The sequence below is a fragment of the Vidua chalybeata genome, chromosome W, assembly GCF_026979565.1.
Source record: "Vidua chalybeata isolate OUT-0048 chromosome W, bVidCha1 merged haplotype, whole genome shotgun sequence".
In the NCBI taxonomy this organism is placed as follows: Eukaryota; Metazoa; Chordata; class Aves; order Passeriformes; family Viduidae; genus Vidua; species Vidua chalybeata.
In genome coordinates, this window is record NC_071569.1 from 758351 (window position 1) to 778044 (window position 19694).

Below are 19694 nucleotides of genomic sequence, written 5' to 3' on the forward strand. Positions count from 1 at the left end.
CATTGGAGTCTGAACATGAAATATCATCTCAAGCACTTTCAATACCAACCTTGACAGAGGCAGAGAAGAAGATAAAGAACCAACAGGTTTGTAATTTGGATGAGTTATAACAGTACTGGTTGATAAGGCTGTGAGTGGTGAAAAAAGAACTTTGAAGTTTTCCATAGTATAGTGGTTGGTAGCACTTGTGACAAGGATTATCTAGATTTCTAAAAGGGAAAAGATTAATAAAGAGTAATAGAAGTCTGGTATGGCGTGTACTCCCACTTCACATGCCTATGAGGTTGCTGCCTGCAGTAGATATGTATAATCTTTTTGGTGGCAAGTATAGTGGTCAATCTGGTCTTGCTTTCTGTTTCTTTATCACTAAATTATTTATGTCACTTGCTTGTATTGTGGTTCTTTACTGTTCCTTAGTTAACTAGCACTATTAATTTTATTTGTTGAATAAAGTTTTATCATATCTACATCATATGGAGTTGTTTGCACTTAAAATATGGTTCTTGTTTTTGATATATAACTGCTTCTCACTCAGCTTTTAATAGTTTGTGAGTATCAGGGAGTATTAATTTAACTCTATAACGTAGTGTTAAAACTGGTACTTGCCCTCAATTTATGTTTGAACTTTTCCCATTCTCTCAACAAATTTTGTAACATGCTTGCCACTTGGGGCGCTACACTGCTTGAGCTGGCCACAATTTTTACACTGACATTGTATCTAACCTGAATGACTCGCATTAGGGTGTTTTAAGTAGGATATGTGACCGGGAATAAATCAAGAAGATGTCTCAGCAGGGAAAGCTGGTGGTTTTCCTTTTTGTCGGTCACAAGCAAAAGCAAAAACTTTAGGATCACTTATGGCCCTGATGTCTTTTAATTTATATAACCCTGATCCACTTGATTGGGGAGGAAGCAAATTACCACCCCAAAGACTGTGTCAGAGATTGGAGATCCTCTGGCCTTTGGGAATATAAAAAAAATCAATAAAGTCTACATAGAACTCCTTTCTAGTTTGGATTAACGTGTGCTTGTCCATTGTCTACTTGCTACATTGAGTATGTGTGCTTTGTTTTAGAGTAATTTTTAGGCTTCTTGAGGAAGTGACAATTTTCTAGTCATTGGGTTCTTCTACTGTTCTTTTATTTTACTAGCATGATTCTATCTTCGTTCTGTAGTTTGTACATCTGATTTAGTGGTGAGTAGCACCTGAAAGGGACTTTCCCGTTGTGAGGTTAAAGGTTGGTTTTTCAATGATTTGACTATTACTTAATCTTTAGGATTAACATTATGAATTTTTAAATCTAGGGTAGCAGTCTGAGGGATTATCCCTTTTTTTCATAGTCCCTTTAGGGTTTGTGCTGTAGACAGGACATATTTCTTGATACTGTCTTCCCCTTTTTCATAGGTAGCAATCTTATGTGGCAAAATCAGAAAAGGTAACTTAAACATAATTTCATAAGGTGAAATCCTTAAATTTGATCTAGGTCGAGTTCTAATTTTTAATAAAGCTAAGGGTAGGCATTTTACCTACAACATTTGTGTTTCAATCATTAGTTTAGTTAGAGTTCTTTTAAGAGTTTGATTCATCTTTTTAACCTGTCTTGAACTTTGTGGATGCTACGGAGTGTGTAATTTTTATTTTATACCTAGAGCTTGGACTATCTGCTGTAGTATTTTTGATGTGAAATGGGTTCTTTGAATTGAGTTAATGTTGTTTACTATTCTATATTGTGGAATGATTAATTCTAAAAGAGTTTTGCATATAACATTGGTAGTAGCTTGTAAGAGGCCGTCTGAAGCCCCCTCATTCTCCTTTTGCCTTCCGATTGCCTCAAGGAGAAACCCCTTCCTCCACTGCAGTTCCGGCTTGGAGACAGCGGCAGTGCAGGTGCTACTGCTGTACCGTCACATTAGCTGTTCCGAACAAGGCCTGGCAAGAACTTGGCAAGGACTTGGCAAGGACTTGGCAAGGAATCAGCAAAGACCTGGCATGGACCCAGCAAGGAACGGCCTACTGCATATTTGCCCACTCTCCTCCTTTAAGCTGAATGAACTTTTGGGGTGACCCTAGTGGTCTCTCACTGAAGACCTCTCATCTGCCTCGTTATCACTGTGACAGACAGACGGAGATCGAGAACCCTCTTCCCAAGGACTGAGACTGAGACACTTACCACAGGGAGTGGGAAATGGTGTGACCACTAATGACATGACCTGTTCTTCAGTAATTCCAATGGACTTATTCTTCATTGTGTTCATCCTGCCTTGGTGGTTTCAGTGGACTCACCTGTTCCCCCGCAGCAATCACAATAGACTCTCATTGTCCTGCATGTTCCCCCCTTTTTCCTCTGTGGACTATAACTGGACTCCTGAATTGACCAGAACTTTGAAGACTTCCCCGACATGACAGACAGATCCCCATTGTCTGGACCACTGAAGATCTCGCCTGTGTTGGTAGCTATTCTCATCCCCCTCTTCTCTCTCTCTCTCTATCCTTTTATCTCCTTTCTGATCCCCCACTATCGAATTTAATGTTTTGGCCCCTAATAAAGGTGCATTTGTTGTGATTAACTGATAGTCCCCTGTTGTTTGCCTTTTTGCACATTTGGGATCGGTGAAAAGAACCATCATGACACCCCGCACAAGCGGATCGTGACATTAAATAGCTTTAACAGTTGGTACTGCCTTTATCCAATTAGTTAAATGATTTACTATTAACAGCAAAAAATTTTACTGTTGCACTTGGGGAAGTTTAGTAAAATTTATTTGAATACTTTGAAAGGGTTGTAAGGCTAATTCTTGCCCTCCTTGGTGTGCTTTCCTCATTACTTTTTTGTTACTTTTTGGCATATTACACACTTTTTGGTTACTTGCTTAGCTATTCTAAAAACTCTCATGCAACCCCAATTTCTCAGGAACTGATCACTCAATACCCTAATGAGTCTTGTTATGTATGCTTTCTAATATTTTCTTGGCCAGTGGTTTATTTAACAACTGTCTCTCATTAGGTAATACCCACTTCCCTTTATTGTCTTTTTTTTTTGCTCTTATTTTCAAGATTTTTTTTTCCTTTATTTCACTGAGTACTGGGATATCTTGATTTTTTTCTGTGGGGGTTAGGTCTATCATTATTTTCTTTTCCCTTAACTTGGCTGTATTTTTAGCCTTTAAGTCTGCTAAATTGTTTCCTTGTATTTCTAAGGTGGTCCCTTTCTGATGTCCGCAAACCTGCACAAGAGCAACTTCTTCTGGCAATTGTAAAGCTTGCAATACTTTTGAGATAAGCCTTTCATTAATTAATCCTTTCTCTTTTGAATTTAACAGTCCTCTTTCTTCTCAGATTTTCCCAAAAATATGCACTACTCTAAAGGCGTATTTAGAGTCAGTATATACAGTCCTCCTCTCTTGTGTTAGTATTTTGAGGGCTCATTTTAAAGTGTATAACTCATGTGTTTGAGCTGACTAGCTGAGGAGTAACTTTGTATTTTCTATGGTTTCTAATTTTTCATCTATTATAGCATATCTTGACATCTGCTGCTCTTGAATTATCTTTGAATACCTATTGATGCATAATTGCTTCCCCCCCTTGAAGGAGTTTGTTTGTTAGATCTTTCCTCACTTTGGTCTGATAGTTTATGATTTCTAAGCAATTATGTATTAGTTCTTTTATTGTTGCAGTAAAGCAGATGGGACTCAGTTTCTTCATACAGAAAAGCCAATTCTTTATCCACATCACTCATTTTTATACAATTTTCATAGACCTCGTGTTCAACTCCAATTGGCTAGTAGTTTTCTTGCCACTCAATTAATTGTTTAGAAGGTGCTTGTGTGTGTACAAGTTAGGACTATCTGCAGGTGTTTACACTTTTTATTTGTGGATTTTCATGGACCAGATCTTTTGTTATTACAGGTGCAACTTATTTTCCTCTACAAGAATAGGTTGTTGTGTTAACTGACTTTTCATTCCCAAGATTCTTTCACATGGGAACTTAGTTAGCTGCTTAGGTGTACTTAGAAGTGACAGACCTAAGCCCTGATTTTATAAAACTTTTCTTTTATAAGATTTCTACCTGTATGCAACACTTTTATTGGTTCTCTGTACAAAAATTGGGCAGGATTGAGGTGTTTATCTGTAATTAGTTTTAGATTATCTTTTCTATTAGAATTGCTTCATACTTTAGCACTCAAGAATCAGTGAGCCATTTCTCAGCTTTCTGATTCTAAATATTTCATGTGGGGTGTGTACTTTTAATTTTCTTCTAGAAGTTAATTTTTTGCTTTCTTCTACTAGTAAGGTAGTAGCGGCTACCGCCTGTATATAGATTGGCTACCCCTTACTAACAGGGTTTAAAAACTTTGACAGATAAGCTACTGGTTTCTTGGACCCTCCCCATTCTTGGGCTAAAACTCTATGGGCTACCCTATTTTCTACATTTACAAATAAGAAAAAAGGTTTATCTAAAGCAGGAAAACTTAGAGTAGGTGCACTGATCAATTTTTGTTCCAAACATTCAAATTTTTGTTTATCTTATTTTTCCTACATAATTTCACTTTTAACTAATTTTTCATACAGAAATTTAACAGTTTAAATATACCCTTTTATCTATAATCTACAATATCCTAATAAGCCTAAAAGCTTTCTGATTTCTTTTTTTAGTTTTTGGCTGGGGGAGTGAGGTTATTCTTGTAATCCTTTTAGGATTCAATCGCTGGTTACTTTGGCTAATTATATGCCTTAAGTATTTTATTTTATTTTCTACAAGTTGAAGTTTCTCTTTTGATATTTTAAGTCTTTGGTTCTCTAAAAAATTTATTAACTTTATGGTGAATTCTTGGACTTTATCTTCCCCTGAGAGAAGTAAATCATCAATATATTGGATAAGTTTTACTTCAGGTATAGTAGGGAAAAGTTGCAGTACCTCTTCTAAAGTTTGTCTAAATAAATTATGGGATTTGGTAACTTTTTGAGGTCATTTGGTCTGAGTTGTTGCTTTTTCCCTGTATTGGGATCTTTCTATTCGAAAGCAAATATAGATCTTTACTTCCTTTTCCTAGAGGACAAGCCCAAAAGTCATCTTTCAGGTCTATTATACCAAACTATTGATGTGATGGGGGGATTTTACTTAATGGTGTATAGGGATTGGGTACTATTGGATATCGATCTATAGTTTTTTTATTTATTTCTCTCAGGTCTTGGACGAGCCGGTAGGTTCTATCTGATGTTTTTTATTGGTAATATAGGTGTATTGTGGGGAGACATGGATGACTCTAAAGTGCCATCTTTAAGTAATTCTTGAATTACTGTTTGCAATTCTTTTTTCATTCTAAAGTAAGTGGGTATTACCTTACTCGAATTGGGCAATCTTTGTAAATTATTTTAATTACTATAGGGGTTATGTTTAACTTGCCGTTTGTATGAATGTGCCCCCTGTTGACAGAGTGACCAAATTATCCTTTGTCTCCTTAAAAAGGTAAAAAGCCCAGAAGTTTCTCTCCTCAGTTTGGTTAAAAGACACCTCATAGGACCTTTGGGACTTCACCTTGTCCTGGCTTGTAAGATAAGCATATATTCTATTTGCCATCTGTCGGAGGTGGGGCAGGTATCTTCTGTTAAGTTGGGCAGTTTTCTTATATCTTCCAAGAACAATGTCTCCCTCCGGGGAGATATCTTCTGTTAATGGGCCATTGAATGACTCACTGCATGACTGATAAAGTTACATCATCCCATTGTGAGATGCTCCACCCAGAGCGAGGAGCCAACCATCCCTACCTGCATAAAATCAGCATTTTTTGGGACATCAGAACAGCCTCTTCACTAGATTCTCAGAGGAAGACCAGGCCCATCTACTCTATCACCAGACCTTCAGAGAAAACTACACCCTTCTACGGGATCACTGCTTCAGCTGCATTTCATCTGCCACTCCAGGAGGAGCAGCCACCATTTAACTGGACTATCACCAACACCCTGACTCCTCAGGGTGTCAGGTTTCTGACTCTATCAGTAGTTTTGTTTGTACTAATTACATTTTTAAAAATTTATTTAGTTTTTTCCTAGTAAAGAACTGTTATTCCCATTCCCATATCTTTGCCTGAGAGCCTTTTTATTTTGAAATTGTGGTAATTCGGAAGGAGGGGGTTTACCTTTTCCATTTCACGGGAAGCCCATGCCTTCCTTCACATACTCCTGTCTTTTCAAACCAAGACACACCTCAATCCTGGGATTGCCCAATTGGACAGAGGCCAAAAGGTCCCGCCTAGGTAATTCACAAGAAAAAGAAGAGAAGAAATAAAATAATAGCTTTTGTGCTTTTGTGGGGTGTTTTAGCAGGAGCAAGAACCTCTTGCCCCTGTCTCAGTTTTTCTCTGTAAGAGCTTTGTTATTATGCCTTTTATTAAAAACTTTTCTGTTTCCAACACTACCTCAGAAGCCATCCTGCTAATTTTATCCCATTTGAGGTAGCTGAGCTATCTCGGGTGTGATGGGTTCTCTGAGAGCTCATAAGACCTGGCTCGAGGAGAAACTATCACTTGGCACCCAGACCAGTGATTTCTCATATTGAGAGACATAGTTTGGGAATTTTTGATTTGCCTTCAATCAAAATAGGACATTTTTTCCTTGGTCTTGCATTTTGGGGAGTACAGGCCTGCGACTGGGTTTTTGTGGTGCCAGAGAAAAAATCCTCAGGCAATGGAGGATCTGAGGCTGTTAGAGGGGGCCACACAGATCGAAGCCTCATACAGGTGAAAAGAGGCTGAAAACCGGGACAAGCTGGAGAACACACAGCAAAGTCCTAAGGACCTCTTCAGAGACAGCTGCTATTGGTTGAGCTAAGACTGCCAAACACCGCTGCATTTCCAGACCTGGGGAGTTCAGACCAAGGACAATAGCTGCTCTGAAAACCATCTTTTGGTGAGTAAGAATATGGGGAACAAGCTATCCGTAGCTGAGCAAGGTATTTATTTTTATTTGAACTACAAATTCGAAATTCAAGATGTAAAATTTGAGAAGAAACAGCTTAAAAAACTCATCAGATGGGTTTTCACAGAATTCCCGACCATAAATACTTCTGAGGCGCTTACTCTAAAGTTTTGGGATGCTGTGGGACTTAGAGTTTTAAGTTTTCCAAACTTACAGTCTGGGAAAGAATAAGAAGTCCAGCCTAAAACTACATCCAATATTTCAGATGGTGTTACAATTTGTAATATTGGAGAGTGAAAAGCAAGCTAGAGACAGCCATAAAACACCTCAGAGCATAGAGGCAGCCAACCACAGGCTGCAGCAAAAAGAAAGGAGGGTGGGCAAAGATTCCAAGACCCCAACCCTGTCCCCAACTGTCGGGATCTGTGATATATAAATTATCCCAATTGTAGAAAGTCTCTGTCTTTCAGCCCCGCTGCCAAAGAAGGAGTCGTAAATCGTCTGTACTGGTTTTCAAGGTTGTATATTTCTTCTTATCTAAAATATTTTCTCTCTGACCTGCAGCAGGTCTGTCTCACAGGACGGTGTGCGGGGCTCTGCCCCACAGTGGGATGTTACAAACATTATATACTAGAAACTACGTGTGCTATATTTACAATAACGTGTCCATATCTATCACCCATGTTGAACAGTGTGTCCCCAGCCTAAACCAATAGAAAAATGCAAACACCACAGTGAAACATGGAGGGCATGAAGAAAAAGAAAAAGGACAAGGCACGCCCAGTTTCCTCCATCTTGCCTCCTTTGAACCCCTTATCTAGAATCCTAAAATTCTACTTTTGCACCCATGCCACACTAATTACTACTTATATCAAACATTCAGAGCTTGTAATTCATCCTGTAAGATTGAAAACTCTTTTCCATGGACAGAGATCAGAGACACTGTCTCTCGGGGCTCTGTACAGGGGGTTTCTGACCCCCTTCCAGGGTCCCAGACCTTCCAGGGCAGCCACAGGGATGCCCTGGATTCCCACACCCAACTCGCCCCGAAGCACACCGACCCCAGGAGGGCAGGCGGGAGACAGCCAGGCCAGCTGCTCCCTGTCCTGTTCCTCTCCCCCCCCAGCGAGGGAAACAGACCAGACTGGCCCTGGCCAGACCAGTCTGCAACCCATCTCTCCTAACCCAGCTAACCTGACAAATTCCCCTCGGTTTCCTCTCAAAAGTAACCTCAGATGCACTAAATTGGTGAACTTTGGCAGTGCAATTGAAAAAAGTTGAGCCGAATCCATGCTCTGTGAGGACAATAGCCCACGTGGCGTCTGCCATGTTTGCCCTTCGTGGGCGTGTTCCATCCTCTGACTCACAGAATTCCCTTTCCAATTTGTCACTAAGCTCCTGCCCATCAGACGCGGGACACTCCCCTTTTGTGGGCCGAGCTTGGTCTGCCTCCCTGCCCCTAATCCCCGCCCACACCCCCAGGATGGCAGGCCCTCACCCTGCCTACCGTGGGCACCGGATGTGACCTCTCAGAAGTGACCACCCCCCCAAAATGGTGGTGCCCATATCGGGAGAAACCCTTATTTCGAACAAGAGAGATTCACACTCCCCCTGGGGCAACCTCCCTAAATCTGAGGACGAGTTTTATACATCAGGAGGCACAGATATCCAGCAGAGAATAAAAAGGGACGCAGTCCAGGACAGAGAATGAGACATTGCCTCTAAGATAGCAGTGTTTCCAGTCCAATATAATGTCGGGGGGGGGGGGGGAAACCACAGTGGGAACAAATAAGCTTTGCAGAAATAAAAGAAATTTGCAAAGATGCGAGATCGTATAGAAGAGAGTCAGCATATTTCCGAGGTCTATTACAAGCTGCCTTTTCAGCAAATGTATTTACCCCTCATGACCTAAAGCAGCTTTGTACGTCTTTGCTGTCTCTGACAGAGTATACTCTGTGGGAACTGGCATGGAAGCATTTACTAAATCACCTTTTAAGAGGTTATGCAAGAACTCCAGACACTGCAAATATAACCCTAGACCAGCTTGCTGGGGAAGGAGCCTACATAGATCCACAAAGGCAAGGGCTCTTAATAGACCAATCCTTCAGGATACTGGATATTAAGGAAGCAGCAAGGACTGCCCTGCTCCAGGTGCCTGATGGGAATAAACCAGAATTAGACTTCACAGGAATTAAACAAGGGATGTATCAGCCATAAATTAAGTTTTTGGACTGTTTAAAATTGGCATTGGATAAGCAAATTCCCATAGATCATGCCAGACAAGAGCTATTAAAATGGCTTGCAATTTCTAATTCAAATCCAAGCTACAGAAAAATACTACGTTCATTGCCACAAGACCCGGAGCCCACCTTAACACAGCTAGTGGATGCTTGCAATTGCCTGGGTACCCCAGAACATGTAGCAGCCATGCGGGCAGAGGTGCTAGCTAATGCCATCACAACTGCACAGGAAAACACCCTTGTCATGGGTTGGCGCTGGCACAGTGCCAGTGCACCCATGAAAATATATTTTTCTCAAATGGCAACTGTAAGATGTGACCAGAGAAAGAGCAAAGCAGGATCAAGCTTAGAAATAAAGGAAAAAAGCCTTTATTAACCTACATTATAATAAAAAGAACACACAGGAAAGAGAATGAAAACGTTCCAAAACATTCCTCCTCCTCCCAGCCAATTTCCACCAAAGCACAGTGAGACAAAACCTTGGACCCTCAATCAAGTTACCACCTCTCAGATAATCAATTCTCAGTCCATCAGGGGAGAGAGGAGTCTCTCTTGTACCATAGTCTTTCACAGGAAACACAGTTGAAACCTCTTATGTTTCCATGTCACACATGGCACCACCCGGAGAAAAAATCTGCCATCGTGACATCCTCATTCCATGTACAGTGATCTCACCACTGTCTATGGACCAAAACTGCTTATAGGGTTCCTTTTAAGGATGCTTTGCCAAGTACCAAAAAACCAACAATTTCTCATTTTGGGACAACAGTCCTCCCCATTTTCTCCTCCCCTGGGGCCGAGGGTCTTGAGAACAGAGATCTTCTTCTTCCCTGAAGACAGAGGGCACCACCACACCCTCCTCATCTTTCTCTGTTCACTCCACTCCTGCACTGGCAGTCACTGCAGCAGGTCATTCTCACTCCTGGTACTCTCTTGGCTCAAACCATTGTATCCCCCTAAATGCAGTCTCTGTGTTACAGGAAAATTGGTTCAGTCTATGGCTACACAAGAAAAAGTCCAGCTAAAAGCCACTCCATCATCTCCTCCCACCTAGGATTCTTTCCCATCTACTTCTGACATCTCAGACCCCAGGCCGTCTCTCTTCTCTTTCAGATGAAGGAGGATTAATGTTTCCCAAAGCTTTCTTTGTCCAAGAAGGGGTTAAAGTCTCGGGCACTGCTGCCCCCAGGACAGCTGAAATCTCACAGCAGGCTGCCCAGGACTCCCATGGCTGGGCATCTTCACCCCCCCCCTTCTCTCTCTCCTCTGGTGGTGTACTGCCGGCACATGATATCAAATTTCCAGGTGGCATAGGCTCTCTCTCTCTCTCTCTCTCCCTCTGGATGGGGGAACAAAAGACATGGCCACAGGACTGGACCATCGTACCCACGCTGGACCAACTGGCAGGTATTGGTAGTCACTGTGAAAGCTTTTGTAGCTTGCACTCTGTCACATTTGAGGGACCTGAAGGTCGTGTTGCCACCACAAAACCATTCATAGTAGGAGCTGATATAGTTCTTTGGGGAAGAGACACTCTCTCTCAATGGCGTCTGAGAATAGAAATGGATTTTTAACAAGGGCTGTTGATGGACATAACACTTTAAAACTCACATGGACATCCAATACACCTGTCTGGGTCAGCCAATGGCCCTTACCGGAAGAGAAACTTACTGTATTAGAACAATTGGTACAGGAACAGTTAAACAAAGGTCACCTAACTCCAACTACCAGCCCCTTGAACACTCCAGTTTTCATAGTTAAAAAGCCAAACAGTGGGAAATGGAGATTATTGGAGGACCTCAGAAAGGTTAAGGAAGTGATTCAAGAAATGGGTTCTTTACAACCAGGTTTACCTTCTCCCGTTATGATTCCAAAGGATTGGAAGTTAACTGTTATTGATTTAAAAGACTGTTTTTTCAATATTCGTTTGCATCCAGACTACACAGCATGATTTGCCTTTTCCATCCCATCAATAAATCATCAGGCCCCTGTTGCGGTGTGATTTCATGGTTTACCCCTGAACCCTGGTTCCTCTCCTGAAGGTGTCCTCCCAGGTGTGTCAATCACTCCTCCTTTCCCCACCCTGACCCCTGCTGAGCACTGTCTATCACTCCTGGCGTTCCAGAAGTGCATCGAGTGATTGGGCAGATTCAAAAGATGCTCTCCACCCCCGGGGGGGGCATTGGGCCATCCAGGTGCCCTTTGTCCCCAGACACCTCCTCTCCCGCACCTGGTTGGTGGGCTCCCTATCCCTTCCCCCTCCCCTCCCCCAGGTAAAAGAACAAGCAACCATGCTGCAGGGGAGTTCTGATGGAGCTGTGACTGGATTCAGAGGCCTGTGGGCCAGAATAAAAGCTCTGGATTAAACCCTCCATCAGAACCAACTCCTTTTCTTCACCATAGCCTTAAAGGCTTCTCCGACAGTGGGAAACCTGAGGAACAGACCCTCGGCAAGAGGAGGCTCCATCGCGGACTGCACAGTAATCCCAGCACAGGATTGGCCAGCACATTGGCCTTTGCAAAACATGGCTGGTCACGTTCTGATGCTGTTGAGCAGGATGAGAACAGAGAACTCTAGATCAGAAGGTTAAGAAAATGAGCTCTGATTTTATTTTAAATATACTGTTTTATATAGAGAGAACTTTGGGAAGACTAATTTAATTGGTCGTAGAGTAAAAACATGTCACACCATTGGTGTGCAGTGAATGATGCACAGTGGCAGAGCATATCCATAAACAATGTGAACAACAACATAGATTAGAGAATTATTTACATTCTTTCCCAACTGTTTCCTAGGCTGTCGCCTGGTTAGAAAACCTTTCTCTTTCTCTCTGACTGAGCTGAGAATACCCACAATGTTCGAGATATAGGGGCATGCAATTGGCGAGACAATCTAAGAGTGTCATCCAAATCGAAAGGCCAAACAGACAATTGGCAAATCTACGTCCGTTTGTGTTAGATTATCTAGAGCCCTTGTTGGGGAGAGACCTAATGGCCCAATGGGGAGTCACAATTGACATTCCGGACTCTCCACAGAGTTTTTGGGCAGTGGTCACTGAAAAGCACCCTACCCAAAAACTGAATTGGAAGACAGATACACCAGTCTGGGTAGAACAGTGGCTGCTCAGTAAACAAAAACTGAAGGCGCTCGAGGAGCTAGTGGAAGAGCAGCTGAAAAAAGGTCACATTGTGGAGACCACATCTCCGTGGACCTCTCCAGTGTTTGTCATCCAGAAGGCTGACAAAAAGATGGCAGCTCCTCCACGACCTCTGACAAATTAATAATGTCATTGAAGATATGGGCTCACTCCAACCTGGTATGCCATCCCCAGCGATGCTCCCCCAAAATTGGAAATTGGCTGTCATTGATATAAAGGATTGTTTCTTCCAAATTCCCCTACACCCTGACGATGCACCGCGTTTCGCATTCTCGGTCCTCACCATCAACAGGGGAGCCCCGAGGAAGAGGTACCATTGGAAAGTTCTTCCTCAAGGACTGAAAGCCTTGCCATCAATCTGTCAGTGGTATTTCTCTTCCTTACTGTCCCTGGTGTGTGCAGCCGCAGAAAAGGCCATCATCTATGATTATATGGATGATATCCTTGTGTGAGCCCCCAATGATGATTTACTCACCCACGCGCTTGACCTAACGATCGATGCATTGATTGTTGCAGGGTTCGAGCTCCAGGAAAAGAAAATTCAAAAATGCCACCTTGGAAGTATTTGGGCTTAGAAATTGGAAAGAGGACCATTGTTCCTCAAAAATTGGAAATCAAAATGAGGATTGAGACACTTGCAGATGTCCACAAGTTATGTGGGTCTTTAAATTGAGAATGACAAAGCCCCAGGAGCTGGTTGCAGAACTGATCCAGAAAGCTAGGACCCGGATCAGGGAGTTGGTAGGATGTGACTTTGAGTGCATTCACATTCCAATTGGATTAAAATCGGGCCAAAATACTAAGACAATGTTGGAACATTTGCTTCAGGAAAATGAGGCGTTACAGTTTGCTCTGGATTCCTACTGTCCTAGTTTAGGGCAAAATTTGGGAGAAGACCTCCGGAAGGAGCCCCCAGAAAGCAAACCCCCATGGCCCCTCCCCCACCTGGTTCGGGAAGGATTTCCTCAGAGAGAAGTGGAAAAAAACCCTGTTTATTTAACAAGCAAAAACACTCCCCAATACAAAAAACAACACCAGATGACAAAACTCTTTCACCGTTCTGAAGAGATGACAAATTTAGAAAAGTCTCTCCTGGGAGTGGTCACCCAGCTATCAGTCTCCAGTGCTGGGGATGGCTGCTGCAGGTCACAAAATGCAGACTCTTGGTGTTTCTTGATGTTTCCCAGGTCCGGGTCCAGAGCAGGTTCAGATGATATTCAGGAAAGGGAAAGGGAAGGGAAAAAAGAAACAGTCCAGGGTAAAAATTGGACTGCCTAGCTAAACTAACTAATAAGCAAAAGCAAAAGCAAAAGCAAGCCAGCAAGCAAGCCAGCAAGCCAGCAAGCAAGCAAGCAAGCCAAACCTCTCCTAGATACAGCGCATGGGGGAGGTGAGCCGGCTGATAACAAGACAAAACAATCCTTCACTTTCAGAGTCAGTCCTGAAGGCACAGAACAAAATATCAGGCATGAACAGAACACACAATTTGGGATACAAGCACCATACCGTCACCCTAGGACACCTACTCAGGACAAATTTCTATCCATTGGCCTGCCCACAAAATTTTTGAAGAAGAAGTTCAATTCACCCTGAAATTGGGAAGCGTTCAAAGTAGGAGACCTTTAAAAAAGGCTCTGACCATCTTTACAGACACGTCCGGGAGATCTCACAATTCCGTTATGACTTGGAAGGATCCTCAAACTCAGCAGTGGGAGACGGACATTGCTGAGGTGGAAGGTTCACCTCAGGTTGCTGAGTTGGCTGCAGCTGTTAGGGCCTTTGAAAAGTTTTCAGAACCATTCAATTTGATTACAGACTCTGCCAACGTGGCAGGAGTAGTATCCAGGGCAGATCTGGAAATACTGCAAGTGTCTAACATCGCACTTTTCGAATTGCTCTCAAAACTTGTAAAGTTAGTCTCCCACCGAGACCAACCGTTTTATGTGATGCACATCAGGTCACACACCGACTTGCCAGGTTTTATCGCTGAAGGCAACAGAAGGGCAGATGCTCTTGCTGCACCTGCAGACATGGCCCCTCTCCGAAACGTTTTTGAACAGGCAAAAATCAGCCACCAGCTTTTCCACCAAAATGCACCTGGCCTAGTTCGTCAGTTTCACATCACTCAAAAGCAGGCCAGAGCGATTGTGGCCACATGCCCCAATTGCCAACAACATGCACTCCCTACAATGAGTGCGGGAGCAAACCCGAGGGGGTTGAACAGTTGTGAACTGTGGCAAACAGATGTAACACACAATCATTCGGACGGCAGAAATATGTTCATGTCAGTGTAGATACCTTTTCTGGAGCGGTCTATGCCTCTGCCCACACAGGAGAATCATCCTCTGATGCCATAAAGCACCTCCTACAGGCTTTCATGGGCATCCCCAAGGAGTTGAAAACTGATAACAGGCCCACTTACAAATCCAAAGAATTCAGGAGTTTCCTGCAGCAATGGGGAGTAGAGCACAAACAAGGCATCCCCTACTCCCCTACAGGTCAAGATGTAGTGGAAAGGACTCACCATGATATCAAAAGAGTCCTGGATCAGCAACATCAGGTCCTGAAAGTGGAACCTCCCCACATCCGGTTGTCCAGAGCACTGTTCACAATTAATTTTCTGAACTGTTCTTTTGACAACCTGAGTCCACCCATCATACGCCACTTTGGGGGGAGCAGTCATATGTCAGTGAAAGAAAAGCCTCCAGTCATAGTAAAGGACCCTGAGACTTGGAAGACAGTGGGACCTTACAAATTGGTTACATGGAGACGTGGATACGCCTGCGTGTCCACCCCCTCTGGTTTAAAGTGGGTTCCATCCAAATGGGTAAGGCCCTACATCCCCAAGGTCTCAGGGAGGTCTACAGAAGCGCCCCAGGTTGCTAACATTGCCTGGAGGAGGAGGCGCCGCATGTGTTTCCTGGAAGAAATTCCATTTAAACCTCCTGTCTGGAATAGTTTGTAATATATTTCTGTGAAGCAAGGGACTTAGAAAATTGGGAAAGCTGGACAGGACAAATGCAGATCCAAACCAATGTGGGTAATCATACGTTCTCCCTTTATTGTTTATAAGATGGCAGATTATATACACTTCAATATAGTTTACAATTGTGAGCACACTCTCATTGGCAAGCAAATATTGTTTGTCTTTGTCTTAAGGTGGTTAAAGTTTCACACTGCAGACCTATACTAATTCACACCCAGAAAGCCCATTACACTGTGGTTACACCTTAACACAATTTCTAACTGTGCCACAGACTAATTTTAACTGCATTATAGGCTTCAAGGCCTCACCGAGGCCTGTATCTGAGGCCTAGACTGGGGTAGCTCAACCTTCACTCTAAACATACAAATCGTGCCCTCTCTCTCTCAGAAATTCTGATACAATTCCCCCTTTTTCTTTTTGAGCTACCCAGATTGGCTTAAAGGCGTGGTTAGTTATTTTCTGCATGCACTGTAGTAAACAAGTTATAAAAATTAGAATAATTATAACAATAAGAAAAACTACTACAATAAAACTAACTAAATCTTTGACCAAACCAGCAAAACCTAAAGAATTGAGCCAGTTAGCAAATGGAGAGTCCACAACAAGTTTCTTCATGTTGTTCTTCAGTTGCGTTAACTGTTTGTAAATTGATTGAGAATGGTCAGATAAATTCATGCAACACATGCTTTCAAATTCTTCACACCCATGTCCTTGTGCTAAAAGAAGGAAATTGCGGGGATTGCTGGACTCCAGGACGGTTTGGGTGGGTGGTAACGAAGGATCTCTGAGGCCCGGTCTTTAGAGCATAGGGTTTATTGTAAAGGATGAAGGGCCTTGCTTAGAGTTGCTAGCCGCAACTCGTGGCAGGCCCAGGGAGAGCGGGGGGAGAGAGAGATGGTGCCAGGTGGGTGTCCCAGCAGGAAGGTCCAAGAGAGAGAGCGTCCGGTCCCTCGGCCACACCTTATCAGGGGGCTTCAAGGTGGGCTGGGACAGGACTTGGGCCAATGGGGTTACAGACATCGGATACTTCAGGGGAGGGTTACAGGTGAGGGATGAACCATACATTGGGGGTGAGACAGGACATTCCATTTGACCTTAGGATCTATCAGAAAGGGAGGATTGCATTATTGTTTTCAGGATGCTCAGTAATGAAGGTTTGGTATTTCAAACCTTGTTTTCATCTCGATATCTGTATTCTCTGATTCTTTTGCCAGGCCCTCATATTTATAGGGCCTTGCTATTTCATCTTCCCCAACATCTCCCCCGTTCTGATGAACAACTAAGATGCTAGATACTGTCTTACTCATTATGTTCTGCACACACTGAAGTATACAGGGTACTGCTACTAAAACTACAATTATCACTATCAGAATAATCAAACCTACTTTACAGAGTTCCTTTAGCCAAGGTGCAAAGCTCCAACCATCAAACAAATCGTCTAGCCAGGATGGGCTATCTGTTGTAATTTGGTTAGCTAAATCCCTCAAATTTTGTAGCTGTTTATGAATGGAAACAGAATGGTCAGACAGATTCATACAACATAATCCTTCAAAATCTTCACAGCCATGTCCATGTGCTAGTAAAAGAAAGTCAATAGCAGCTCTATTTTGTAAAGTGGCATGTTTCACTGCTTCTTCATCTGTTAGCAAATCACTGATTATAGTAGAGGTAGCATTTACTTCTTTACTGAGCCAACACCCTAACTTGTTTAACTGTTTCAATGCAATCGAGGAACTTATCTGAGGTAGAAAAACACTTATAAGAGTTGATTTTCCTGAGCTCCAAGGGTGAAAATCACTATCACAGTCGTTCTCATATTGATGTCCCCAGGAGGATCTAATCCTCCTGCCTTTCTTTTTTACCACCCTTTTTACACTAGGAGCAATTATTGTAAGTTGCCCCATGGCACAAGGGCCACCATCTATTTTTGAAGGTATACCTTGCCAGGCCCTGTCTCCACAGATGAGCCAAATTCCTTTAGGAAATCGAATAGGAAGTTTGTTAAAACGATCTGCGTAAGGCTCATCATATATGAGAAGCTTAGTTTGATTGCACCAAGAGGTTATATTGCTATAAACTGGGTGATAAGGGGTAACGTTTAAATAAGGGCCGCCTTCACCTAGGAAATGAAAGAAGTAGCAGGTGTCCATAGTTAATGAGCCTAGGATTTCTAGCTCTTGAAGGTCAGATTTATCAATTTTAGAATTATCAATATAAGTTTGGTGTCTTTGGCTAGGAGTGGGAGATACGTGATGATCGTCATATGGCCAGTATTTGTCAAGAGTAACATTATCAAAACCTTCTGGAAGAGGTACCCCAACTAAGCAGGTTGAAAAAGGTTTGTCAGGGCTTGTGTCAGATAGACAGATGGTATCAGAGCCTGCGGACTTGGCTAAAGCAACCCAGACATTCGTCTTTGGTTGACTTACAGGTAAAGCTTCACTACAAGAACTAAAACAAAAGAACAAAAGCAACATGCACGCGCGCAAACGGTAAAACTTCATTCTTTTCTTGAGCTGTTCCTGGCAGATCACTTTCTCCTGATGATTCTGCGCAGCTCAGGTCTGGGTGCTTGCTTCTTGGTTTGTACTTGTGGAAGTACTGGCTGATGTGAGGGTGTCAGCGGGCTTCGATGTGTAGTAGGGCTTCACGTTCTTTGCTGGGACCCACTTAAGTCCTCCACCTGTGGAAACACATGCAAACCCCTTTCCCCATGTTATAAGATTGTATGGTCCTTCTATTTGTCCTGAATCTAAGTTTTTAATCAAAACTGGGGGGTGCTCTTTTAGTTTTGCTTTTTTGTTGTTCAAAAAGTGTCTGTAAATGGGGGGGTCAGGCTCTTCTGCAGAGCTATTTAGAAAATTGTAAACATACAGAGCCTTATTCAGCCTCCTTTGAGGTGCAGCCTGGTCTTCTCCCCCTTTCTGTTGATCTAAAATGCGTTTCAAGGTTTGATGTGTTCTTTCTATTATACCTTGACTCGTGGGAGAGTAAGGAATGCCAAATGTATGGCGAACACCCCAGTCATTCAGGAACGCAGCTACTTCTTGTGAAGCATATGAAGGGCCATTATCTGTTTTGATTTCTTGGGGGACACCCAAATAGGAGAAAGCTTGTGAAAAATGCTGGCAGACATGCTTAGCTGTTTCTCCTGTATGTACAGAGGCAAAAACTGCGTTTGAGAATGTATCAATGGAGACATGGATATTTTTGAATTTCCCGAAAGAGGGGTACTTAGTAACATCTGTTTGCCATTTCTGTAAGCTCTCCAACCCTCGTGGGTTGGTGGCTCCTGAAGAGGGGACCGGCTGAACATGCTGACAGTTTGGGCAAGCCCGTACAATATTTTGTGCTTGCTCTAGGGTAATGCGAAAGTCTCGTTTGATTGCCTGTGCATTTTGATGCAGAAATGCATGACTCAATTTGGCTTGTTCAATAATGTTAGGTAAGGTGGTTGCAGCAAGCACTGAGGTGGAATTTTCAATGCCTGCTGCACTTTCCTCATCAGACGTTGCTGATGCCAGTGCATCAGCTCGTGCATTTCCCTCTGCCATGAATCCTGGAAGACCAGAATGAGCTCTGATGTGAGAAACAAAATAAGGATTAATTCTGTGTGATAAGGTTTGATAGAGACAGGTGAGCCAAAGACACAACTTGTCGTTGTTCACATCCTTTAGAACAGATCCTTCAATTCTCTTAATAATATTAGCAACGTATGCCGAATCAGTGATCAAGTTGAAAGGTTCTGGAAAGAGCTGAAATGCTCTTACAACTGCTGCCAATTCGACAATCTGAGGGGAACCTTCAACTTTTTGAACATCCTGTTCCCAGGACTTAGTATTTTTATTTTGCCATGTAACAACCGAATTGTGCGTTCACCCTGACCCATCAGTGAAGATAGTGACTGCATCTAAGGGTTCTTCACTGATCAGGGGTTTTTCTTTGTAACATAATTTAGCTTTGATCATTTTGTGTGATGGATAATGAATAGAGCAAGTGCCTGGAAAATCGAGCAAAGCATACAGCAGATCTTCTGATTTTTGCATTGCCCAGTCAAAATAGGCTTTCTTCATGGGCAAATATATAATTGCAAATTCATGACCTGCTATAGAAAGAAGCCTTTCTCTGCCTTTGATGATGATTTGAGACATCATTTCTAGAGGTGTGAGGATTGTCTTTGGCGACCTGTAAGAAATAAAAACCCATTCAATTATTAGCAATGGATCTTTGTGAGAAGAATCCCATTGAAAAATGAGACCGCACAGTCTCAGCTTTTCTCCTAAAATCGCAAGGAAAAAGGGTTTATCAGGAGCACAGCGATGCGCCTGCCTGTTCTGCAGAGCATCAGTAATGTTTTCCAGGGCCTTGTAAGCCTCTGGAGTGAGACATCTAGG